Raw genomic sequence first — 15809 nt, 5'->3', positions numbered from 1 at the left:
TATATGGGGGTTGGGGCAGAGGAGTAAACAGGGTCTTCTGGAAGGCAAAGCTCTCCAGCAGTTGACAATGGCCAGCCCGGCCAGGCTCACTAAAGCTGGAGGATGAGCTGCAATCCCAAGGAGAATAATGCAGCTCGGCCAGCCTGGGGCATGGCTGAGTCCAGGTGAGCCACGCAATTCTGCAGATCATGCAGGTGCTCCAGACCCACAGGCACCTGCTCCATAGACAGAGAGGAAGCAGAGTGAGCTTTGGCAACAGACAGACCCAAATTGGCACCACATCTCTTCTATCAATTAGCTCTGCTACTTCAAGCCTATCTCCCTCTGTTAAAATATTCAGTAATGATGTCAATCATACAAGCTGCCCCCACCCCCGCCCTGGTATTGCTGTGTTGTGTCTTCATTAGTTGACATTGATGGAAGGCATTGCATATTCTAAGCAAATGCTGTGCATGCACTATTATCTCTGTGAGTCTCCACTGCAAAGCCAGGACTATTTATTACCATGCCCTTTCTAGGGAGCTGAGGTTCAGAAGAGTCAAATTCTCCACTGTCACATGGGTAGCAAGTGGTGAAACCACCATGTCCAACTCCTCATTTGATGTTCCAGACTGTACTCCACATACGTAGTAAGGGTGACATTGCATAGTGTAGCTAATGAACTTGACACTGAGTTGGGCCCTCAGAAAAGAGTTCCAAAGGGGCAGCACTTTGGCACCCATATCCCATATTGGAGTGCCTGGTTCAGGTCCCAGCTACTGCATCTGGGAAGCAGCAGATGCTAGCCCAAGTGCTTAGGTCTCTGCCACCCACGTGGCAGACTGATTGAGTTCCAGGCTCCTGGCTTTACCTGGCCCTGTCCTAGCTATTACAGGCATTTTGGGGACACCATCACTACTACCTCCCAGGGTCTGCATTGGCAGGAAGCTGGAGTCAGGAGCCAGAGCTGGGAACTGAACCCAAGCACTCTCACGTGGAATGTAGTCTCTTAACCACTAGGTTAAACACCCACTCCATGCCCTGACCTCTAGGGAGCAGCCACACTCAGGGCAAATGCAGCAAAGACTGAGGAGCACCTTCCCTATCCTACCACCTGTTTCCCACAGAATCCAATGGAAAGATCTCCCAGACATAACAATGTGGGAAAGAGGCCAAGTGCAAAAGAACATAGCACACTGTGTGACTGCACATGTGAAATACAGGGTCATCATTCCCTGGGGGAGGGGGCAAAGGAGCAGAAGAAAGAGAGCATGGTGGCCTCTGGCAGTTCCCTCTTTTTTTTTTTTTTTTTTTTTGACAGGCAGAGTGGACAGTGAGAGAGAGAGACAGAGAGAAAGGTCTTACTTTTGCCGTTGGTTCACCCTCCAATGGCCGCCGCGGCCGGTGCGCTGCGGCTAGCACACCGCGCTGATCCAATGGCAGGAGCCAGGTACTTATCCTGATCTCCCATGGGGTGCAGGGCCCAAGCACTTGGGCCATCCTCCACTGCACTCCCGGGCCACAGCAGAGAGCTGGCCTGGAAGAGGGGCAACCGGGACAGAATCCAGTGCCCCGACCGGGACTAGAACCCGGTGTGTCAGCGCCACAAGGCGGAGGATTAGCCTAGTGAGCCGCGGTGCCGGCAGTTCCCTCTCTTAATCCCAGTGATGGTCACATTCATGTATTCATTTGTAAAAAATTAATCAAGCTCTACACTTAAAATTCACACTCTGACCACACCATGCACTTTCTACCTGGATAAAAAAAAAATTTTAAAGAGTTATCCAGGGTGCAGCCAGTTAAGCCACTGCTTGAGATGCCCAGCATCCCACATAGGCACCAGTTCATGTCCTGGCTGCTCCACTGCGGATCCACCTCCCTACTAATGCGCCTGGAAAAGCAGTGGAGGATGGCCCACATGCTTGGAACCCTGCACCCACGTGGGAGTGAACTAACGCCTTGACAGTAGGGACTCCATTTTGGAGCACCTGAGGCTCCATCTTGAAAAAGCAAACCCCGCACTCCAATGTGAGACTCTGGTCTGAAACTGTGACCTAAAACAGACAATAACAGTCCACTACCTCACACTTGGCAGAACATAGAAAACCCCTAGCATGATGGCTCAAGCTTAAAAACAGATAGGCTGCACCTAGGTTAATGATAAGATTGTAATTTGTCTATGTCCCACATATGATTTAGGCCAATACCTGGATTAATGTCAAGATTGTAATTAAAACTGTTAAGATTGTAACTGGTATTGTTAAGGTTATAATTGATATTAGTTTCACATAGGCTTTAGGTTAGCTTGACCCCAGTAACCATGTATTCCCCCACCTCAATCCTAGCAACCATGTATTCCCCCTCCCATTTTTGTGGTTTTTGCCTTTATAAACCCTGTTGCTTTGAGCTTCGAGGTCAAGAGTTCCTTAGGGCACGAGTCTGCTCTCCACCACCAGCAACAAAGGACCATTAAATTTTATCAATGTGCGGTGCTCCTCTGTTTGCACTCGCTCAGGTACAACCAGAGACCCAGAAAAAGCTCCTGGCTCCTGGCTTTGGTCTGGCCCAGCCCCTACCCATTGAGGCCATTTGGGGAGTAGAGTGAACCAGCAGATGGAAGATCTCACTCTCTGTTTCTCTCTCTCAACACTGCCTTTCAAATAAATTTAAAACAAATTTTAAAAAAGAAAGAAAATGAAGCATTCTCTAGCCAGAGCACAGCCCCCTCTCCACCCGTGCCCTCAGCCAGACTGACGCATCCTGGAGAAGCAGATTCCCAGGCCTTCCCACTCTGGCTGGCAGGAGGAGCATGGGAGCGGGGAGGGGCGGGCAAACAGAGGCGTGATCGTTTCCACCCACTCCTCTGCCTTTCTACCCCCACTTCCTTCTCTGTTTCAGAATCTAAAGGTGCAGGAAGAGCCCGGCCCTCAGCGATTTGAGTCCAGCCCCTGGTTTTATGGAGGAGGAAAGCAGGAAGCGGAGAGGTGGAGGGCCTTGGACGTGTACCCAGGGAGGCAGCCTGGGACATCAGGCCTCCCCGACTCCAGGCCCGGAATAGCCACGCACCACTGCACGCCTCCTCTGACGGCAATGTTGTGCTGAAGCCAGAACCCTGCTCCTCTGGTGTTTGTCTTCCTCACAGCACAGCTGCGCTCCTCACAGCCCAACACTCCCTGCCCAGGGTGGGCTTTGGGCAACCAAGTCTCTCGTAGTGGAAGCTTCTGGAAAGCAGAAAAGTTTCCCACTTGATAAGCTTCCGGGACCCACCCAGCTGGGCGGAGATCTCCCAGAGCCCAGGCAGAGAGCCAAGGCTGGCCCCTCCTCGGGGCGTGGTCCCCGGGGCCAGGCCTGGGAGCCTCGGGCCTGAGAGATCTCACCCTTCCCAGAATCACCACAGCACTGGGAACAGGAAGAGGAGACGCTTTGCTTCCTAATGGGCCTCCCGAGGCCAGAACCAAGAGCCAGCACCTTTGAGTCCTAAAACATGATGCTCAGTGCTGATGGTCTAGAGCTTTTCTGATCTAGCTCTGCCCACCCCACTCCCACAATCCCCTACACCCATTTCTCCCCTCCTCCACACTTGGCTCCTGTTATGGGCTGAGCTGTGTCCCCCAAGATCCAAATGTTGAAGTCTTTACCCCACCCGGTTCTTCTGAATCTAACTGTATTTCTGACACCTTTAAAAAAGTGATTCAGGGGCTGGCGCTGTGGGGTAGTAGCTTAAGCCTCTGCCTGTGGAGCAGATTTGAGTCCCAGCTACTCTGTTTCCAATCCAGCTCCCTGCCTGCGGCCTGGGAAAGCAGTGGAGGATGAGCTTGGGCCCCTGCACTCATGTGACAGACCTGGAAGAAGCTCCTGGCTCCTGGCTTCAGATCACCCCAGCTCCAGCCATTGCGGCCATTTGGAGAGTAAACCAGCGGATAGAAGATCTCTGTTTCTGTCTCTTCCTCGGTAACTCTGCCTTTGAATAAAATAAATAAATCTCTAAAAAAAAATAAAAAATTGATTCATTTGAAACGAGGCCATTAGGGTGAACCTAGAAACAGCCTGACTGGTGACCTTCCAGGAAGAGGAAATTTAGTAACCCAAAAAGGCCCCAGGGATGCTTGTCCACAGAAGAAAGCTACATGTAACACTGTGAGAAGGCACTCTCTGTAAGCCAGCGAGAGAGGCCTCAGAGGACCCCAAACCTGCCAGCAGCCCCTTCTCAGACTCCAGCCTCCAGATCTGTGAGAAAATACATTTCTGTTAGGTCTGTGGCATTTTGGTACAGCAAGCAGCCTGGCCACCCACTCCTGCCTCCAAGTGGCACATATTTGCATATCCATCCTTTGCCAGTGCTGAGCCCCCTACCGAGGTGACTGCCCTCCCTCCTCCCACCCTCCAGCAGACCCCCCACACACACCCCACCCCATCCAGGCCTTCCTTGCTAACTTCAAATGAGACTGCCCTTCCGGCTCCCTAGGTCAGCAAACTGCTCCAGGCGGTCCCCTTTCATCCACAGCAGGTGTCATGGGCTGAGCAGGATTTGTCTTCCCCAAACTCACGCTGATGTTTAAACCTTGAGGTCTTCATGCTCATGGTTGATGGGGTAAGGGTGGAGATCTGATCTAATTGTAGTGAGTCTGGTGGGAGGTGTTTTGGTCGTTGAGGGTGTGCCTTAGTGAGAGGTTAATTATTCCCAAGTTCCAGGTCAGCCCAGCTTCTCTCAGTTTCCTGGCTCACCACATGATCACTGCTGTGCACCTGCTCTGACAACCTTCAGACAACCGACTCTGGGGCTGCCCAATCCCGAGTGTAACCTCCAAATCGTAAGCTGAATTAAGCCTTTTCTTTCCCAAGAAGCTCTTCTTGGGTATTTTGGTTAAAGTAACAGAGGGTGGACTAATACAGGGGGTTACATTCAAAGCTCCCAGTGGATGCCTGAAAGCATGGCTAGTACCCAGCCCTGTATATATATATCACTTGTAATTTTCCTATACGCACAAGCCTAAAATAAAATTTAATTTATAAATTAGGCACAGTAACTGATTAACACCAATAATAATAAAAGGATAATTATAACAATATGCTGTAATAAGTTATATGAATCTTCTCCTTCTGATACTCTGACATAATCTTATTGTAACTGTACTAACCTTTCTTTTTATAATAATGTGAGATGATACTTGTTTTTTTTTTCCTAAAGATTTATTTATTTGAAAGGCAGTTACAGAGAGAGGGAGAGACAGAGAAAGAGAGAGGGGGATTTTCTATCCCCTGGCTCACTCACCAAGTGGCCACAATGGCCAGGGCTGGATCAGGCTGAAGCCAGGAGCCCAGAATTCCACCTGGGTCTCCCACATGGGTGCAGGGTTCCCAAGGACTTTGGTCATCTTCTGCTGCTTTCCCAGGTCCATTAGCAAGGAGCTGGATTGGAAATGGGGCAAATGGAACTCGAACTGCTGCCCATATGTGATGCTGATGTTACAAGTGGCAGCTTAATCCACTGTGCCAAAAAACTGGCCCAAGATGATATCTGTTATGGTTTGGTTTGGAAATTCATGAGTGACCTCCGAAGGCCCATGTGTTAAAGGCTTGGTCCCCAGAGACTTGTGTTAATGGTCAATAGGTTCACAGTGCAAACTTAGACCCAATTATGGTGGCTTAGCATGGGCCCTTTGGGAAGTGGTGAGATGGGATTAGGTTGTTGGGGTTGAAGCCCCAGGACCCCATCGTGGTGGCGTTAGAGATAAGGACCACACAGATGACAAGGGTGCTCCTTCTTTTTCTCTCTGCCTCCCAATTCACCATGTGCTTGCTTCTCCATCCACGGTCTGCCATTGCCAGCCTCTATCCTCCATCCCCACCAGGTGGCTAAACTGAAAGGTCACACCCAATCTTGGATTGTGAACCTCCAAAACTACAAGCCAAACTCAACCTCCTTCCTCTGTAAGTAGCTTGTGCCAGCTACCTAGTTGTAGTAACAAGAACCAATACAGTACTTAAGGAGGCTCTATATCACTTCTCTCTGGCATATCTGAACCGTTGCAATCATTCCTCTTACACTTTGGGGCCAGAATCGCTGCGATACCAAGACAGCTGATCCAGCCACCAAGACCTCTAAGTGACTAATGGGCAGGTCATGTATGCAGTGTCAGTTTGCTGAACAAGGAGAGAGTCACACCCAAGACAGGATGGAACAGGATGGTGCAGACATCTCATCACACTGCTGAGAACAGCACACAATTTAAAACATGTAACGTGTTGATTTCTGTAATCTTCCATTTAATATTGCCAAGCCATGGTTGAACATAGGCCATTGAAGCCACGGAAAACAAAACTGGATCATGGGGAAGACTGTGCATGTGTTGTCATTATAATCACTATGACATCACATTTTGGTTTATCTTCTGGAGCCATCTCCCTTGCCAGTCTCTGGCTCTGTACCTGACTTATGTCTGCATCTCCAGCATGAATAACAGATGGCTTGATGATAAAACATCGGTTGGGCTGAATTCAGTTTGTCTCAGCATCCCCCAGCAGGCTCCCCAGACTCAGACCTCTTGTTTTCCCCTTCTGTGCATCCACCTTGCACTCTGCTCTGCACTAAGAAACACTTTAAGGCCAAGACTTAGCATGGAATTAGAGGTGATATATTCTAAAACCAAAGCCCAGAGGTGGGCATTTAGCCCCGTGGTTAAGATGCCCATGTTCCACATCTAAGTGCCTGGATTCCATTTCCAGCTCAGGGCTAGCACTGTGACGTAGCAGGTAAGGCCACCGCCTGCGGTGTCGGAATCCCATATGGGCGCCCATTTGAGACCCAGCTCCTCCACTTCCGATCCAGCTCTCTACTATGGCCTGGGAATACAGTAGAAGATGCCCCAAGTCCTTGGGCCCCTGCACCCGCATGGCAGACCCAGAAGAAGCTCCTGGCTCCTGGCTTCGGATTGGCCCTGCTCTGGCCATTGCAGCCATCTGGGGCGTGAACCAGCAGATGGAAGACCTCTCTCTCTCTCTCTCTCTCTCTCTCTGCCTCTCCTCTCTCTGTGTAACTCTGACTTTCAAATAAATAAATAAATCTTCAAAAAAAATTCCAGCTCTGCTTGGACTCCAACTTCCTGCTAATGCAAACTCTAGGAGGCAGCCATAATGGCTCAGGTAATTGGATCCCTGCCATCCATATAAGAGACCCCAGCTTTGGCCTGTAACTAGACCTGCTGTTGCAGGCATTTGGGGAGTGAACAAGCTGAAGGGAATTCTCTCTTGTCTATGTCTGTCTGTCTTTTTCTCTCTCTTTCCCTTTCAAATAAATAAACAAGTAAACTTTAAAAAGAAAGAAAGGAAGGAAGGAAGGAAGGCAGGCATGGAGGGAGGGAGTGGACAGTGAGAGAGAGAGACAGAGAGAAAGGTCTTCCTTTGCCATTGGTTCACCCTCCAATGGCCGCCTCGGCTGGCACACCGCGCTGATCCGATGGCAGGAGCCAGGTACTTATCCTGGTCTCCCATGGGGTGCAGGGCACAAGTACTTGGGCCATCCTCCACTGCACTCCCAGGCCACAGCAGAGAGCTGGCCTGGAAGAGGGGCAACTGGGACAGAATCCAGCACCCCGACTGGGACTAGAACCCGGTGTGCCGGCGCCACAGGCAGAGGATTAGCCTACCGAGCCACGGCGCCGGCCCTAATGGCTCCTTCTCATGCTGGGTGAAACCAGCCCTGGGCTATCTGAGTCCCAGGAAAAGTGTGTGTGTGCATGTGTGTATGTGTGTGTCTGCATGTTCTGGAAGGCCCAGAGGAGGAACCTTACAGTGGAAAAACCCCTAAACTCACCCATGTGATAAAGCAGGGCTGGAAGCCTCTGGCACCCTCAGGGGAGCACTGCCTTTGAAGTTCAGACAGACCTGGTTAGAAGCTTAGCTCCTCCGGCACCAGCGGATGAAACAAGCCAAGCGTTTAGATGAAATGTGGGTGCCCTTCATCCGAGAGATGCTGCTCCTCTCCTGGTGTCCAACCTGCCCTCAGCACAGAAGGGGCCCTGTCTGGGCCAGGCCGGCTGGGGTTAAAAAGAGCGAGATAGGCTGGTTCCCGAAAACAAAGGCCTGGGTCAATAAATCCACAGCAGCCGCCATTGATCGACAGGGCGAGGCTCCAGAGGGCGCAGCTGGCCAGCTGGTCTGCAATGTCCAGGAAAGCCTGCCCAGGCTTGTGATAGGCCCTCTGTGGGCCTTGCTGGGGTCGTCATCCCGGAGCACAGGGTCTCCCCCTCCCCCAAGCACTCCCTCCAATAAGACTCAGAGCTGGGCGGAGCCCAGGTACTCCCCAGTTCAGTCCTTTACCTAGGATCTGTGATAAGAATTCAGCCATCATCACTATATTCCGGAATCTGTATGTATGAAATATGTGAAATCTGTTTCCCTCAAATAAAAAAAGTTTTAATAAATAAAAAAAATAATTCAGCCATCCACAAACTTGGATTGAGGGGGAAAAGGGTTCACTACTCTAACTGAAATTTAGCATTTCTATTAGAAGAGTAGGAAGCAAATCAGAAATAGGTGTACCTAATACTTTGTCATCACAAATAATGACAGGTCTTTTCACAGCTTGTTACAGGCTTTGCAGAAATCTCAAAACATTGTTTATTATTAGTGTGTTAAAACTGTAACAGCTGGGTACACCATGAGTTTAGCGGATTAACAAATAAGCAAATGTATTATTATTACATCACAAATTTGCTTTTAATATTTTGATAACTGTATTTTAGGATAATTAGTAAGTTTTATCATATTATTTATCAGCCTGCCAAGAATGTCCATGATACAAAAAAGGTGGAGAATTCCTACAGTGAGAGAGAGAGAGGCAGAGAGAAAGGTCTTCCTTCCATTGGTTCACTCCCCAAATGACCACAATGGCCAGAGCTACGCCGATCCGAAGCCAGGAGCCAGATGCCTCCTCCTGGTCTCCCATGTGGGTGCAGGGGCCCAACCACTTGGGCCATCCACACTGCCCTCCCAGGCCACAGCAGAGAGCTGGACTGGAGGAGGAGCAACCGGGACTAGAACCCAGCACCCATATGGGATGCCGGCACCGCAGGCATAGGATTAACCTAGTGAGCCACAGCGTTGGCCCCAGGCAGTGCTTCTTTAAAAAAAAAAAAAATGTACTTAATTTATTTGAAAGGCAGAGTGACAGAGACAGAGAGGGAGGCACGGGGGGTGGAATCTTCCCATCCACTTGTTCACTCCCCAAATGGCTGCAGGAGCTGGGTCTGGACCAGGCTGAAGCCAGGAGCGGAAATTCCATCTGGGTCTCCCACATGGGTGACAGGGGCCCAAGCACTTGGACTGTCTTCCACCACTTTCCCAAGTGCATTAGCAAGAAACTGGATTAGAAGCGGACCAGCTGGGACCAAACCAATGTTCATATGGGATGCTGGTGCCACAGGAGGTGGCTAAACCTGCTGCATCACAATGCCAGCCCCCTAGGCAGTGCTTCTTAATGATGGATGGATGGATGGATGGATGGATGGATACATGGATGGATGGATGGATATATGGATGGATGGATGGATGGATGGATGGATGGATGGATGGACGGATGGATACATGGATGGATGGATGGATACATGGATGGATGGATGGATACATGGATGGATGGATGGATGGATGGATGGATGGATGGATACATGGATGGATGGATGGATGGATGGATGGATGGATACATGGATGGATGGATGGATGGATACATGGATGGATGGATGGATGGATACATGGATGGATACATGGATGGATGGATGGATGGATGGATACATGGATGGATGGATGGATGGATGGACGGATGGATGGATGGATACATGGATGGATGGACAGATGGACGGATGGATGGATGGATACATGGATGGATGGATGGATGGATGGACGGACGGATGGATGGATGGATGGATACATGGATGGATGGATGGATGGATGGATACATGGATGGATGGATGGATGGATGGATATATGGATGGATGGATGGATGGATGGATACATAGATGGATGGATGGATGGCATGGATGGATGGATGGATGGATACATGGATGGACGGATGGATGGATGGACGGATGGATGGATGGACGGATGGATGGATGGATGGATGGATACATGGATGGATGGATGGATGGATGGATACATGGATGGATGGATGGATGGCATGGATGGATGGATGGATGGATACATGGATGGATGGATGGATACATGGATGGATGGATGGATGGATGGACGGATGGATGGATGGATGGATATATGGATGGATGGATGGATGGATGGATACATGGATGGATGGATGGATGGACGGATGGATACATGGATGGATGGATGGACGGCATGGATGGATGGATGGATGGATACATGGATGGATGGATGGATGGACGGATGGATGGATGGACGGATGGATGGATGGATACATGGATGGATGGATGGATGGATGGATACATGGATGGATAGATTGATGGATGGATACATGGATGGATGGATGGATGGATGGATACATGGATGGATGGATGGATGGATACATGGATGGATGGATGGATACATGGATGGATGGATGGATGGATACATGGATGGATGGATGGATGGATGGATAATGGGTGCATAGCTGGTTGGATAGATTTGTGGCCAGAAGGGCAAATGAAAACTCACTGCTTACCCTGAGCTGATTATTGTTTTAACCAATTTAACCCTGACAACAGCCCTGTGACGAAGAAAATATTAATGTCTCCATTGAACAGGTAAGAAAACTGAAGTATACAGATGAGAAGCAACTTATCCTAGGCTACAGAGCCATCAGCCCCTAGGCAAAGGCTCCCAGGGGAGCTGCCAGTCAATTTCTCTGAACTGTCCAGAACAGAGCCATCCAGGAAAGCCAGGCCTTTTGTTCTGCGGATGGTGTGGGTGAAGGGATAGGCTTAGACTGGAAGTAAATCACATGAAAATGCTAGAAGCTAGTGGTTTCCTTCCCAAGAGTACAGTGGGGAAAGGGGCGGGGGGAATGACATTGCAATGGAGAATGGGCAGGACTTACACCTTGGCCGGTTGATCAAGGTCCAAGTCAAAAGCAATAAACAGTGCCGATAGCATGGACTTTGAGATAACAGATAGACAGAGAACAGCACTTTGCTTCCACCTCTCCATACCCAGCTTTCATGAGAAAAACACCAGCAAACTCAAACCAAAGGGCAGTCTACGAAACAGTTAACCAAGACTTCTCAAAACTTCATCAAAAACAAGGCAAGTCTGAGCAGCCATCACATGGGATAGGAGCCTCAGGAGCATCACTCAGTGGAATGTAGGATCCTGGGTGGGATCCCAGAACAACAAACAGGACATTAGGTGGAAAGTAATGTGGATGAAGTATGGACTTTAGTTACCAAAAATATATCGATATGTGACACATGTACCATACTCATGGAAGATATTAACATTAGGGGAATGGGGCTGATGTCATGTCCCAGCAGGTTAAGCTACCACCTGCGTTGCTGGCAGAGAGTCCTGGAGGCTCCACTTCTGATCCAGCTCCCTGCTGATGCACCTGGGAAAGCAGAGGCCATGCGGGAAATGAAACAGCGAATGGAAGATATCTCTCTTTGTCTCTTTCCCTCTCTCTGTAACTCTCTGCCTTTCAAATGAAAAAATGAATCTTTTTCTTTGAAGATTTATTTATTTATTTGAAAGATAGTCACAGAGAGGGAGCAACAGAGAAAAAGAAAATCTTCCATCCGCTGGTTCACTCCCCAAATGGCTGCCATGGCCGGAGCTGGGCCAGTCCCAAGCCAGGAGTCAGGAGCTTCTTCCAGGTCCCCCACATTTCCCAGGCGCGTTAGCAGGGAGCTGGATCAGAGGTGGCGCAGCCAGGACTCAAACTAGTGGCTGTATGGGATGCCTGTGCTGCAGGTGGTGGCTTTACCCGCTATGCCACAGCACTGGGTCCAACAAATAAATCTTGAAAAAAAAAAAAATAGGGGAATGAGGGAGTGGGGGGTAGGAGGACTGTGTACTGTCACTTCTACTTTTTCTGTAAGCTTAAATCTATTCTAAGATAAACAGCTCTTTTTAAAAACACTAGTAGTTTAACATGATGAGGTTGTTACAGGCCATTTCTTTACTTATTGTACTTTTCTGTATTTTGTAAATGGTCTACTGTGAATACACTTTGCTTTTGTCATCAGAAAAAAATTCAATAAACCTTGGGGAAAAAATGAATGAATGGGTGTTGGACTCTTTGGAAACAGAGTGCTACATACATACAATTATTATTAGAGTTGTTCCCCGGGCAGCGATTAAAACCCACTTGATCACTCTGCGCCCGGGTAGCTCCGGCCACGCGGGCCTGGCACTCTCCCCGGGGAGGGTGGTGCTCCTCTGAAGCCCGCCAGCATTTTCCCCGTCTGAGATGGGCACTTGCCGGCAGCGAGAGGCAGGGAGCCAGGACAGCTGCTGCAGCGGCCAGTGGGCTGCTCCAGGTGAGCCCACGCTTCTAGCTCAGACAGATCCTGGAGGTAAATCAGCCCCAGGAAAATCGCATCAAACAGTTTGCAGGCCCAAAGTCAACCTGCTTCTCCGGGTCATCGGCCCAGGAGGCAGGAGCAGTGCTATGGTCTGCGGTTCCTGCCAGCCCGGCAGGGACTACATGACCTTGATCCAGGCATATTGTTCACCACCCTTCACACTCCTGAAAGTAGATTCTCTATCTCTGCACCTCTTTTTTTTTTTTTTTAATGATTTATTTGCAAGTCAGAGTTACACAAAGAGAGGAGAAGCAGAGAGAGAGAGAGAGGTTTCCATCTGCTGGTTCACCCCCCCAGTTGGCCTCAACGGACAGAGCTGCACCGATCTGAAGCCAGGAGCCAGAGGCTTCCTCCAGGTCTCCCACACAGGTGCAGGGGCCCAAGGACTTGGGCTATCTTCCACCGCTTTCCCAGGCCATAGAAAAGAGCTGGATTGGAAGTAGAGCAGCCAAGACTTGAACCAGTGCCCATATGGGATGCTGGCACTTCAGGCCAGGGCGTTAACCGCTGCGCCATAGCACTGGCCCCTCTGCACCTCTTTTAAACCATTGTGCTGCTGCAGGTTAAGCCGCTGCTTGTGACACAGGGATAACATATCAGAGCACCGGTTCAAGTCCCGGCTGCTCTACTTCCGGTCCAGCTCCCTGCTAATGTACCTGGGAAAGCAGCAGAAGATGGGACCAATACTTGGGCTCCTAAACTCATGTGGGAGAGCCAGAAAGGGTTTCTGACTCCTGGCTTCAGCCTGGTCCAGCCACTTGAGAAATGAACCAGTAGATGGAAGATCTCTCTCCTTCTCTGTCACTCTGCCTTTCAAATAAATTAATTTTTAAAAATTTAAGCTGAGGCTCTGAGAGTCCCCAGTTCACAGGGGCTCCTGTCTCTAACCCTCCCCAGGATGCGCTGTGACTACAGCTGGACCAACTCGGAAAGACAGGATGCTGGCAGGCAGGAAATACCACACCGAGGAGCAGTAACCCTTCTGAAGACTTCCCACGACACCCCACCACCACCACTGAAATACCGAGGGCTCCATGGGCAACGGACATCTTGTGCTAAAGCCCGACCACCAACTCCTGGGTCCTGAGCAATGTGGGAGAGCACCAGGGACTGCTCGCTGGTCCCACTCCAAGGCACACTCCCATCGTCCTGGAAACCACTCCATATCGGACAGACCCCGAATCCATACCCAAAAGACAAAGGTCTGACCCTCTGACACCACCCCTGAGAACCCCTCTGCATGATAAGAATAGCATCTTGGTATGAGTGGTTACTCATCAGATTCCTGCCTCTGTGTCCAAGTGTGCCTGCGCGGTGCCCCCTCGCTCCGTGATTAGAATCACTAGGAGGGTGTGACACTCCTACCTGCACTCCAGACCCGGCTTTGCCTTCCCCAGAAGCAGTGCCCACCCCCCATCTCCACCCCAGTACAGAACCCAGGCGCTGGGATCCACCCAGGCTCCATTTGTTCCACTAATGAGTCTTAAGTGTTTGGCTTGGGCTCCTGCCAGTCCAACTCCTACAGGGAGGTGGGGGCGGGAGAGAATGGGCCAGAGCTCATGGCAGCTCAGCTCAGCTGAGCCCTGGGAGGACTGGCACAGGAGCTGCTTGGCACAAACCCACCCAGGCACTCTGGGGCCCACGGCCTTTCTTTAGCCTCCACGTCAGGGTCTTCTCCAAATGCACACCTCCTGGACTAGAATCCCGAGGGTGGGACCAGGAATGTGCTTTTTAAATAAACACCCCTGAACACTGATGCACAGGGAAGGATGATAAGCACTGCTATAGGAAGTCAATGAAAAGGATTCCGGGCTGATTCACAAAATTGTGTATGCGTGCATCTTTCTAGAGAGTCCATGGCTTTGATCAAATTCTCAGTGTAGGTCAGTAGCCCCCAAGCCCCTTTCAAAAGAGAAAGGCTTGGGACTGGCATCGTGGTATAGCAGGTAGAGCCGCCACCTGTGATGCCAGCATCCCACAAGGGTGCTGGATCAAATCCCGACTGCTCCACTTCCAATCCAGCTCCCTGCTAACGGCCTGGGAGAAGCAGCAGAAAATGGTTCAAGTGCTTGGGCCCCTGCCACCCCTGTGGACGAAGCTCCTGGCTCCTGGCTTTGGCCTGGCCCAGACCTGGCCATTGCAGCCATCTGGGGAATGAACTAGTGGATGAGGGATCTCTCTGTGATTTTTTTAATAAATAAATAAATCTTAAAATAAAAAAGAAAGGCTAAGAGGCGTTGGTAAATGAGATAACTTTTAAGTCTAGTTGTAGCTCTGATTTGCTTCAACTCAGGGACTGTTCAGACCCCTGGCAGGGTTAGACTATGGGACATCCTCATTTTGCTAAATATTAGGCAAACACAATGCTGACCCCGAAGGGCTGGGAAGTCTGGGAAAAGCAGGATGACAGAGTACTAGGCTAAGGGGACAGTAGGATGCCAGTGGCCAGGGACTTGGGTAGGGAGGGACAGAGCCTAGAGGACACTTCAGGGAGCCTGGGATCAAAGGTCCCTGATGGTCAAAGAAATCAACCTCAAGTCAAGAAGCCTGACTTTCCATCAGTATGCAGTCTTCTGTCTCGCTGGACACATAGCAAATCACATTTCCTAGGCTCCCTTGCACTTAGCAAGGGCCGTGAGCTGAACTCTGCCCAATGCAATGTGGGTCTCTGCTAGGGCCTGGAAGTGTGCCCCTATAATCCATGTATCGACATCCTCACCCCCAAGGCGATGATGGCATTAGGAGTGGGGCCTCGCGGGAGGTGACTGGGTCCCGAGAGCGGACGCCGTGTGAGCGGGATCAGAGTCGCTGTGAAGGGGGCCTCAGAGAGCTGTCCTGACCATCCCACCACCCAAGGATGCAGCCAGAAGGCAGCGTGTGAGAACCAGGAAGCAGGGCCTCACCAGACACCAAATCTGCCGGTGCCCCCATCTCAGTCTTCCAAGCCTCCAGAACTGTGAGAAATGAGTCTCTGCTCTTTATAATCTACCAGGCTGTGGTATTTTGTTACAGCAGCACAACCAGCCAAGACAAAATCTGCGACAAGCAGGCCAAGGCTGCGACACATACCTGAACGCAGAAGCAACTTGGGAACTGGGTAACGGACAGAGGCTGGAAGGATGCCGAGATGAGGGCAAGAGGAAGCCTTCACCGCCATGAGCTGACTGTCAGGGGCTCGGAAGGCGAAAGCTACAGAGAAAGCCTGCATCTTCTCGGGAGATGCTTCCATGGTCACTAGCAGTGTATAGTGGCATTTGGACTGCAAAGGCCATGCTGATGAGGTCACAAATGGAAATCAGAAACTCA

General features: G+C 50.3%; 1 long non-coding RNA gene across 1 annotated transcript; it reads left to right on the top strand.

Annotated features, from left to right (window-relative positions):
• Positions 1 to 4694: 4694 nt before the first annotated feature.
• On the top strand, positions 4695 to 13783 carry LOC138848938 (uncharacterized). The gene is made up of 2 exons (XR_011387148.1): positions 4695 to 4790; positions 13401 to 13783. It is a non-coding gene; the product is annotated as an uncharacterized lncRNA (long non-coding RNA).
• The last annotated feature ends 2026 nt before the right edge of the window (positions 13784 to 15809 follow it).

The sequence above is a fragment of the Oryctolagus cuniculus genome, chromosome 1, assembly GCF_964237555.1.
Source record: "Oryctolagus cuniculus chromosome 1, mOryCun1.1, whole genome shotgun sequence".
Lineage (NCBI taxonomy): Eukaryota > Metazoa > Chordata > Mammalia > Lagomorpha > Leporidae > Oryctolagus > Oryctolagus cuniculus.
This window is presented reverse-complemented; position numbering and strand designations above follow the sequence as displayed.